This window comes from Lygodium microphyllum, chromosome 26 (assembly GCF_053477565.2).
Source record: "Lygodium microphyllum isolate KBCC chromosome 26, Lygodium_microphyllum_v1.1.10, whole genome shotgun sequence".
In the NCBI taxonomy this organism is placed as follows: Eukaryota; Viridiplantae; Streptophyta; class Polypodiopsida; order Schizaeales; family Lygodiaceae; genus Lygodium; species Lygodium microphyllum.
The window spans coordinates 18961752-18972832 of NC_141160.1; the positions used below are offsets into that span (position 1 = coordinate 18961752).

At 43.0% G+C, this 11081-nt stretch overlaps 1 pseudogene; it reads right to left on the reverse strand.

The window, feature by feature from the left end:
- Positions 1-688: 688 nt before the first annotated feature.
- On the reverse strand, positions 689-1780 carry LOC148013022 (potassium transporter 11 pseudogene; annotated as a pseudogene).
- Positions 1781-11081: the final 9301 nt, after the last annotated feature.

Sequence of the window (11081 nt, forward strand, 5' to 3'; positions counted from 1 at the left end):
TGGTTATGGTTCCAGTCTCTATGCTATGATACTATACTGTAGCCCTTCCTTTTAATGTCATGTTAAAGATCATAAGATGTCCCTCATCTTGAATGCGGAAATTAAACATTAATCTTTGGAATTCACAAATGTGAAACTCCACATCTTCTTCGGCTAACCCATTAAAAATGGGCAAAGGAACTCCTAAAGCTGGCAGATCCGACGTCCCTGCAAGAATCGCAATGGGTTGTGCCATGACGATAATCGGATTGACAATAGGAGTTTGGACTGATGGGATCACACCCCCACTTGAAGTGGGTTGACTTGGTGGAAGAGAGGAAGAACTTGTGCTTCCTTCTGCACCTAAAGGACTATATGCAGCAGTTGGGTTACTAAGACCACTGCCTTTTATACATGACGGGCTACTCCTTTGAGGAGAATAGCGACTTACAATCTCCAACCGCTGTCGAAGGGTTTTCGAAAGCCAAGTCGCGACCACTGAGGACTTTGAATAATTTCAGGATAGAAGATTCAACATATGAATAATCCTATTGATCAATTTTCCACGCACCAACAAGTTCCAGACGATTTTGTTTTATGGTTGTGAATGTATTCCTTCAGATTTCATGACAGCATTACAATATGAATGGATTATGGCATCTTCACATGGCTCTTGTAAGTTTCGTAAAGCTGAATAATGCTTGACACCTCAAACTCCAACATACATGTGAATGCAGGAAATAGCCAAAGGTGCCCAGCCACCCTGGTCAAACTTGACAAGCACAGATGAGAAGAAGACTAGTTCAACGATCAAGCAGACCGAAACGAAAATGAGTATCAATATGACATTCGTCCGCCATACTAGGAGCATGACGAGAGCCATAAGTATGGTTGTCACAAGCATCACAACCACAACAGCAATTCCGTAAGCATTTCCAAGTTGAACAGTTTTCTGAAAACCTGCTGTCACGATTATGCACAGTACCATCAGTATCCAGTTGATTTCTGGAATGTAAACCTGACCTGGAAAGTTATTAGATGTGTGAACCACCTTCACCCTCGGGAAACAACCAAGTGCAACTGATTCCTTGATGATAGAGAATGTGGCAGAAATAGTTGCTTGGCTAGCAATGATAGCAGCAATTGTTGCGATCACAAACATGGGCCAGTAAAGTGGAGATGGAATACAGTTGTAAAATGCCTGTTCCACACCATCAAGATTTTCGGATAGGAAGGCAGCTTGTCCAATATACGAGGCAAGCAAGCACGGAAACACCAAAAATGCGAATGCAACAATAATCCAGCTGACAGACAAACCCTTTCCAATCTGAGTGTTCTTTCATTGACTTCTCATTTGGAGTCCCTTTAATACCTGAACAGGCAATGGTGAGAAATGTCCTAGATCTGCATATAATGCTTCAGTCCCAGTTATGCTGAGAAGTATGCCTCCTAATGACAGCCAGCTTTGCAGTGTGTGTGTTGTGAAGTATCGCACCAGATAAACAAGTGAAAATGCTCTCAACACCGAAAAGTCGTGCTTGATTATATTGTAAAGTCCAATGGAACCAATCGCCAGAAACCAAATTAGAAGGGCTGGGGCGAAGAACCAACCAACTCTGTCTGTGCCAAAACGTTGCACACTAAATAGAACCACTAAGATGGCACATGCTATTGCTATGACGTGATCATTTTTCATCTGTGGATACTCAACTTTGATCCCAGTTACAGAAGAAAGGACGGAGATTGCAGGTGTGGCTAACTACAGATAGTAGACGAGACAACGTTCTAGAAGAAGAAGCAGAAGTAGGATCGATCCAGAAGAAGACGAGATATGGATCTTTAATAGTGTCTCCGCTTTCCTCCTTTTTGTGCTCTTTTTCTTTAATCTTGCTGAGGTTCCAATTACAAAGTAAGAAGAGAAGAGGGATGTAAGATCGCCGCCATTGCCACTGTCAGCGTCAACGAGAAAAGCCTTTCACGCCAAGTGGAAACAGCATAGAAGAAGAACACCCACATCCTCTCTCTCCTCCTTGTGGATCTCTCAGAATTATCAATTTTTTTTTCTTTCCTCTCCCGTCGATCCTCTTCAGAGCTTCCCTCTGATTTCCTTCAAGTCGAAGCATACTCCTTGTCGCAGTCGCAGAGAAAAACAAGTCTTTTTCTGTTCAGCCTCCTTCTTCCGCATTAGTCTATTTTCTAACATTCGTCACTATTCCCCCCCTAGAGTGACGTTCTTTTCGTTCATTCTGCCCCCCAGGAAAAACCAGAGAGGCCTCCCTTTTCGCTCCCCTTTTTCAGGATTAGTGGCCCTTTTCTTTTTTCAATACATACGCAGATTGTGCCTATCAAAAAGTAGCCTCCTTCTTCATAAATGGAGAGTGATAAGGATAGCACAATCTCCAATCAAAGATTAGCATAGCATGTACACAACTTGCCCCTTCAAGACAGATTAAACAGTGCTGTATTGCCACCTGAAGTAGCACTATTACTTGTCGTGGGGGGGGAAGGGTCCACTAAAGTAATCAAGACGATGAGGCCTATAGAAGCCGAAACATGCTACCACTATGCGTATCCATCTTGGTGAAGTGGGCAAAACAAACACCAGCAACAACAATGTGCACCAAAAAGAACCCACCTCGCACACACAATCTCACCAATTGTATGTACTGATGATGTCTTCCGTTTGATTTCAATGGCAAATACTCCAAAAAGGAGCACCTGAATTGTCGTCTCACTCGCATACCACAAAGGGCCATTGACACCATACTCCCATGTAACATTAGAGCTTTGCAAAATAGTAGCTGCCCAAGTCCACTGTGATACAATGACACTCACAATCAAGCCTGTCTTGATGCTCCTACTAGTTGTATTGCACCATTCTAAGGTGTGCTAAACATCAAGCAAGCTCTCACATTTGGCAAACATATCCACCAATGTACTTCGACTTGCATCTCTTGGAATTAGTTTAGTACTTCCTCACAAAGCCCATATTCGGCATATCTTGAAATAAGTGTAGCCCATGAGATTGCATCTCGAGTTTCCAATCTATCAAAAACTCCCTGTTTTTCTCCATCTTCGGCATAGAATGAAAGAGCAAACATAACAACTAAGTATGTACAAAGTATCAAATCACACACACGACTTTTGGGTGGTTTCACACCTCGAATGCACAGCAATACGACATCCACCCCCTCTAATCCTGTGCATCCTCCGGATGGGCCAACTACCCATGATCATTATCATCAAGATCCACAAATAAATCAATCTCTTCGTTATGCATTTCCGGTAGATCAACAAGATATCCAGCCATATCATCTGTCTCTTCCATTGGAGTTTCTTGTCGTTGCTTTTCTCTTGAAAATTCTTCCAATGCATAATCCTCATCATCTCTTTTCTTGAAAATCTTGATTCTTTTTCCAGCAATAGGCACTCTAAGCACTGTTCCATCCAATTCTGTCAACTCATATGTTGCATTATCAAAGACATGTCTGACTATGTATGGCCCAAACCATCTTTTCACCATCTTCCGAAGTGCAGTATGCTGATTTTCAAGGCTGCTATCAAAGACCAATACCCAATCTCCCTCTTCTATTGCTCTAGGCCGCAAGCGATGCCTGCTATCAAACCTGTCCTTGTTCCTTAGTCTAGCAACTTTCAACCTGTCAATAGCTAGCTGAATATCCTCAGGTCTCCTCTCCAACTGTCGAATCCGAAGAGCTAAGAGCTCCTCTCTCGTCAAATCCTCTTGCCAAGGTAAAACTGACCAAGTCAAAGCACAAGTCTCAATCGGCATAACAGGTTTCTGACCATACATCAACTCTGCAGGCATATATCCTGTGGTAACACTATGAGTCGTACGATCAGCCCACAAAGCAAATGGTAGAAGTCTTGGCCATTCTCCAATCCGTCCTCTGCATGCTTTGGCTAATGCTTTCACTATTGGCGGATGCCCTCTTTCACTCTTCCCATTTCCCTCTGGATTGTATGCTGTGGTTAGAGCCAATTTGATTCCTAGCTGAGAGAAAAACTCCCTAGCTTCATCTGCATCCAATTCACCACGATCCGCAATGATCTTACCCACACAACCATACCTGCAGAAAATTTCCTCCAATAAGAACTTACACACTGCACTAGTGGTCTTCGTTCTCAAAGATCTGCCCTCAACATGATTGGTAAGATCCTCTCTAGCCAAAACAATGTACCTCATCTGCCATAGACCCATAGGCATCGTAACCAAATCAACTACCCACTTATAATGAATGCATAGCGGATAGGTCGGATGAAGCTCATCTCTATGACGCACTACTGAATACATCTGGCAGTCTCTGCAAGTCTCAACAAAGTGAGAAACATCTCTGTACATGCCTTTCCACCAATATTTCTCCCTGATTTTCTCATAAGTAGCCCATACTCCTCTATGACCAGCCCAAGGACTCTCATGAAACTCCCTCATCACCTGTAACTGTGTCTCTCGATCGCAGACAACCCGCAAAGGTAATCCGCCTCTTTTCTTCGGATGCTTCCAAAGAAATCCATCCTTGAGAAAATAACCATAGGCTTTCCTTCTGATCTTCTTAAACTCTTCATCTGTCCATTCATCTCTTTTTCTTAGTGTACTAAGGTACCTGCCAATCTGCAACCAATCTCCAACATAAAGTTCTTCTGTAAAAGCCACAATATCATAAACATGACAAACATGATCAACCATAGTGGCTGAAATTTCTGCATTATCCTCTTCTGCAAGTAGAGTCTCCTCATCATCATATCTGGCTCTAGACAACATATCTGCCACTGGATTATCCTTCCCTGCTATGTGTTTAAATTCCGGATTTAATGACTTGATGTATGCAATCCATCTCAACATGGCTATATCCGGAGTAGAGCAACTCGTGATCATACCAATCAATGGCAAGCAATTTGTCTCTACCACAACTGAAGCTCCAATAAAGTACTCCTTGTCACATTTGAGATCCGTGACAATCCCCAATAACTCCCTCTTGATTTGCGGATATCTCCTCTGTCTCTCGTTTAGGACTTTCGCCCCAAACCGAATAGCATACCTATTTCCATCTGCATCATCTTGACCCACAGCCCAACCTATGCCAATTGGACTAGTGTCAACTGTCAATACAATAGGCCTATCACAATTATAATCCGCTTTTCTAAGAGTAGGAGCATTCTACAATAACTTCTTCAATTTCCGCATGGCTCTAGTGTGGCTCTCATCCCAATAAAATTTCTGCCCCTTTCGAAGCAGCTGATACAAACAATCTGCAATGTGTGCAAAATGAGGTATCCAAATCATATAAAACACACAAGCACCAATGAATCTCCGTACCTCAGAGGTGGTAGAACAATACTCTGCAATCTTGCCTATAGCATTCACCTTATCAGGTGAGGGTTTCCTGCCATAATATCCACACATATGCCCAACAATGACAACCTCATTCACTCCAAAAACAGATTTTTGCCCTGAAAGTGTCAAGTTCACTTCTTCTAACCTGGCCAAAATCTTCTCACATGCTGAAATATGATCAGCCACAAAGTACCTGCATCCCTGCTCATTTAGGCTCTCATTCTTCTCTTCTTCTGCACACCCCTTAATGGGCACATCATCCAAAAAAGGTATAGTAAGCTGAGGTATGTAATCACGAAGGACCTTATGCATGGCATTCATCATATGCGCAACAGAATTAGTGGCACCTTGAGGCAAGGTACACATCCTCACAAGCCCAATAGGAGTTCTCATGGTGGTTATGTCCCTGCTTTCCAAAGCCAGCTGAAACTGATCATAACCTGAATACAAATCACCCAAAGAATAGATGGCACGTCCAGCAAATGCCTCTGCAAACTCATCCACAACTGGACCTATACCAACATTCCTGATGGTAACTCTGTTCACTGGCTGCATGTCCTGAATAAATCGAAGAGTACCATTCTTCTTTGGAACTGTAAACCACCTGTTTGAGTATGGTGCAGATGAAGGCTCAAGGATTCCCATCCTGATTTTCTCATTCAATAAATCAATCAGCTTTGGCAAGTGTGCTTTAGGCACTGGAATAGGTCGGAGATTCCATGGAATATGAGGAATAGTAAAAATAACCATAGGAGCAACAATATCAGGATTCACACATCCAATCTCATGTGGGACAAAAGCAAATCCCCTTCCATGACGCTCAAGCATATCCTGAAAGCATTGCTTCTCTATGGGTAACAAGAAATCACCATTTCCAATTTTCAATTCAGCAAGTGTCTCTACTGAAAATTTATGACCAATATGCTCCGGATTCCTCAAAATTTGCTGTTTAGCAGCCCTTTCTATTTGTTGATCACTGTCAGGTGGAAGCGGTACAGCAACCGGCTTCACCTTCTTATCCACAGTTTTGTATTTCGTGTCAACCCTGGCTTCATTATGCTCTTCTGCATTACATAAACCTTGCTGTAAATCAGCAATTCTGCACTCCAATGGCTGAATATTCTCAGCCCCCTGCTCTATGGACTGCATAGAATCAGCCCCAAACTCTGAATGCTGAAATATTTCAGCAGTAAACTCTGTTGGCTGAAAATTTTCAGCCCTCTGTCTCTTTGAAAGCTGATCATAACCAGCTGGAAACTCTGTTTGCTGAATTTCTTCAGCACTCAACACTCTTTACTGAGTTTCCTCAGCCTCTGACTCAATCTGTGACATAAAATCTGCAATTTCATGAAACATGTCCAGGGACTGCACTAATACATTACCATGACAACTCAGCATATCAGTTTTCAGCATATCTCTCATCTCTGTCATCGTATCTGCACAAATCACACTGTCATACATACCATCTATGTGCTCATCATCCTCCAAAATTCTTGCATTTTTCAAATTTTTCTCCTTCCTGCATATATACTGCCTGGCAGCTCTAGGCAACCTAGAAGTCTTCTGATAGCTCATCGAACTGTTTGCTGAAATCCCAACATAGCCGGAGGAGAAAACACTGCTGCCAGGAGGCGAGAACTCCAATCTCCTCTCCTCTGTACCACCGTCGTCTCGCGAAACGGCGGTACCTAGTGAAAACCCGAATCCCTCATAGTGGGTAAGGGTGCATCTCTGAGAGTATCCGTGTTTCTAACATGATTCACACATACAGTCATAAACTGAACTGCTCTCATACCATCTTTACTGTGAATCCGTGCATAAGCAGATCCATCATCCATGACCTTTGTCTCCATGCGCATCTCTGTAATGAATGGTTGACCAAGAATTATGGGATAAGAGCATGAATCCTGCACAAAGAAATGAAAATCCTCCTCTACATCACCAATAGAAACCCTGACACTAGGGCAAGCAGCATATAAATCACCTGCAGTGTTATTGGCGGCTCTCATACGCCACCCATGCTCTACATCCATAGGCCATCTGTTACTCTCATAAACTCCACGAACAATGAGATTAATCTCTGAACCATGATCAACCAATGCAACATAAGGCACCTGTTTTTCTCCAACCTTTACCATCGTCTCTGTAGTTGCCCTAGCCCAATGGCTCCGCAAAAAGTGACTACGCGGTATCAAAACAGGCTCATCAATTTCAGCATAATGCATAGGCTGAACCCTCTTCTCTACCTGCAGCAAAACAGAAGCATTATCAACCATAACCTCATCATCATCCTCATCCAACTCTCCAATCAAAACTCCCTGTGTATCAGTGGTAGCCAATGCATGTCTTTTCCTCTTTAGGACCTCCTGAAACTGATCCTGAAACTCTCTTTTTGAGATGCCCAAAATCTCAGAAATAGTGAAAGTCACCTCACTACCAAGTATCTTATCATTAAAGATTTTCTTCATATCTGTAGATCTCTCAATGTCGGACATCAATCTCAATCCTGGCTGCTTTCTCTCTCTAGGCTCTTGCCTCTTTTCCCTCTTTGGAGCATCCTCCATCTGTCGATCTGGCCCTGGTCGTGAAGACGGTCCTGCAGTAGGTGGAGTAACAAACTCACCCCCTCTAGTCTTCTTAGCTGCACTTGGATTGTCTTCATCCCTCTTACGCTTCTCCTCAACAAATACATCTGCACCATGAGATTTAGCCAAATAAGCATAAATAGAATACCTGTCAACAGGCGAGTCCCATCCTGTCTCTAATCTGATGCTAGAGCCTGCGCTAGTCAAAACAGTTTGCTGAATTTTCCCCTTGTTTGCAGTCTCCATAGCATAAGTCCATAGTGCGGACTGAGTCTCCGATCCCTTCTCAATCTGTACTCCATATGCAGAAGCATCACCTCTAGCTGCCACATAAGAAGTACGCGCAGCCATGTCCTCCACTAACTTCTTCATTCCACCTTTACCAAAGTTGGTAGCAAGTGGAGCTCCTGTCTCAGTCAACCAAATCTTACCATCTTGCCCCCAATATACCAAATTCTGCTTCCTTGCATCCTGGAAAGAGTCACAATCCCTGCAATGCTGATGCTCCGTATTATCACACCAAATACATCTCCGATCTCTCCTAGGAGCACTAGGAGCACTCCTAGGTGCAGTAGGAGCACTAGAAGAAGTAGTAGGCACAGTCGAAGCAAACTGCTCCTTCAACTTACCCACCAACTCCGCTTTGACAGACTCAAGTGTCAAATCTGTGATACCTTTGATTATGTCATCAAGAGAAGTAGGCACCGATGGAGCGGATGGTTTTGGAGCAGAAGGTGTAGGCATCGGTCGTGGAACAGGAGGAATAGGTGGAGTAGAAACAGTAGGCACTGGCATAGGCCAAGAAACTGGCTGAGGAGGAGAAGAAATAATAGGGATAGAAGTAGGCATAGGAGCAGATGATGGTGTAGGTGTCATGGAACCATTCTGTAGGCGAGTCTTCCATATCCTCCTCTTGGTCAATGTCGAGACTGCATCCTGAGCATCCTGCCAATCAGTTTTAAGACCCATAGGCTTCGTGCGATCTTCAAGAAGCTCACCCAATTCTTCTTGAAGAGCAGGATCTGCAGCTTGCAAGAAAAGTTCAACTTTTTCAACATCCAATGCTCTTTGTTCAATGGCATCAAGCTGACTATACCTCTCTTCGAATTCTCGAATCAACTCCGAAGCAGCAAGACCTTTGTTTGGCATGTAGACCCACTCTCGGAATGACCGCCGAGTAGCCATACCAAAGTCCTCAAGGAAGTATTCTTCTTTTAGAGCCTTCTTAAAATCTTGCCAATGTGTATTTTGAATAAATAAATCAATCACCTTTGTCCTCAAAGCAGGTGTGACAAGACGAAGGAAGTACTTACTCATAAGTCCAGCAGGAACTCCAAAAAACCCCATCTTGATCTCATATGTCTTCAAATATGCTGAAACATTACGCCCGTCAAATAGCTTCTTCTCACTCTCAACTGCTTCAATAGCCTTAGTCCCGCTGTTTGCATTCTCCTGCTCCGAATAGAGCTGCCTTTGCTGAGACAACTGTTGTTGATGCAATTGTTGTTGCTGCTGCATATACATTTGTGTTTGCTGATTTTGGAGCTGCATATACATAGACATATTCTGCAAAATCTGTTTTAGATCCTCCGTTGAAGTACTTGACGCAGCAGTCATTGATGGAGCTGAAGTAGAGGCAGCTCGAGTTGTAGAGGAAGCTGAAATAGAGGCTGAAGTATCTCCCATCCTGAAATTTCTGCGACGCTTTCACGTCAGGTTCACCAAAGATGTCGAAGGGTTTTCGAAAGCCAAGTCGTGACCAGTGAGGACTTTGAATAATTTCAGGATAGAAGATTCAACATATGAATAATCCTATTGATCAATTTTCCACGCACCAACAAGTTCCAGACGATTTTGTTTTATGGTTGTGAATGTATTCCTTCAGATTTCATGACAGCATTACAATATGAATGGATTATGGCATCTTCACATGGCTCTTGTAAGTTTCGTAAAGCTGAATAATGCTTGACACCTCAAACTCCAACATACATGTGAATGCAGGAAATAGCCAAAGGTGCCCAGCCACCCTGGTCAAACTTGACAAGCACAGATGAGAAGAAGACTAGTTCAACGATCAAGCAGACCGAAACGAAAATGAGTATCAATATGACATTCGTCCGCCATACTAGGAGCATGACGAGAGCCATAAGTATGGTTGTCACAAGCATCACAACCACAACAGCAATTCCGTAAGCATTTCCAAGTTGAACAATTGTCTGAAAACCTGCTGTCACGATTATGCACAGTACCATCAGTATCCAGTTGATTTCTGGAATGTAAACCTGACCTGGAAAGTTATTAGATGTGTGAACCACCTTCACCCTCAGGAAACAACCAAGTGCAACTGATTGCTTGATGATAGAGAATGTGGCAGAAATAGTTGCTTGGCTAGCAATGATAGCAGCAATTGTTGCGATCACAAACATGGGCCAGTAAAGTGGAGATGGAATACAGTTGTAAAATGCCTGTTCCATACCATCAAGATTTTTGGATAGGAAGGCAGCTTGTCCAATATACGAGGCAAGCAAGCACGGAGTGATGCTTGTAGCTGAAATGGTTTTTTAATCGATTCGGAATTGATTCTTCAAGAAATTGACATCAACAGCTATTTGCCGATATTGTTTAAAAATCATGTCAATGTAGTGCTTCATCATCTCATTAACTTCGCCGGACATTATAGGCACTCGACTCATAGCCTTGATCGTCTATCCATCGTTCCATTGGCCTAAAAATTTGATTGGTCATTGGTTGTTGACTCACAGGAACAACATTAGGGTTGAAACTTGGCCTCCAACATTTGGTGGAGCCAACTGACTAGCCATAGGCATAGTCACACTGGGAGGAGCTAGCAGCAAAGGTACATTTTGAACCATGCTTCCTCTCCCATTAGCGTTATTCATAGGCATCCCTTGACTTTCATTTATCAATGGTAAATTGCCTCCAGGTACTAGACTCGCATTAAGATTTATTCGAGAGGAGTAGGCCATTTGTAATCGTGGCTCTACTCCTTCTGCCGCGTAATGGCAGTGTCTATATCAGCCAAAGCCACATTGCTCAATTGTACCTGAATATTGAAATCCAATCCATGAAAGAAGTATTGCAATTGGGCAGCCGACGGAATAGGAATGTAAGTTTGTAACTTACGAAACACTTCCTTAAGC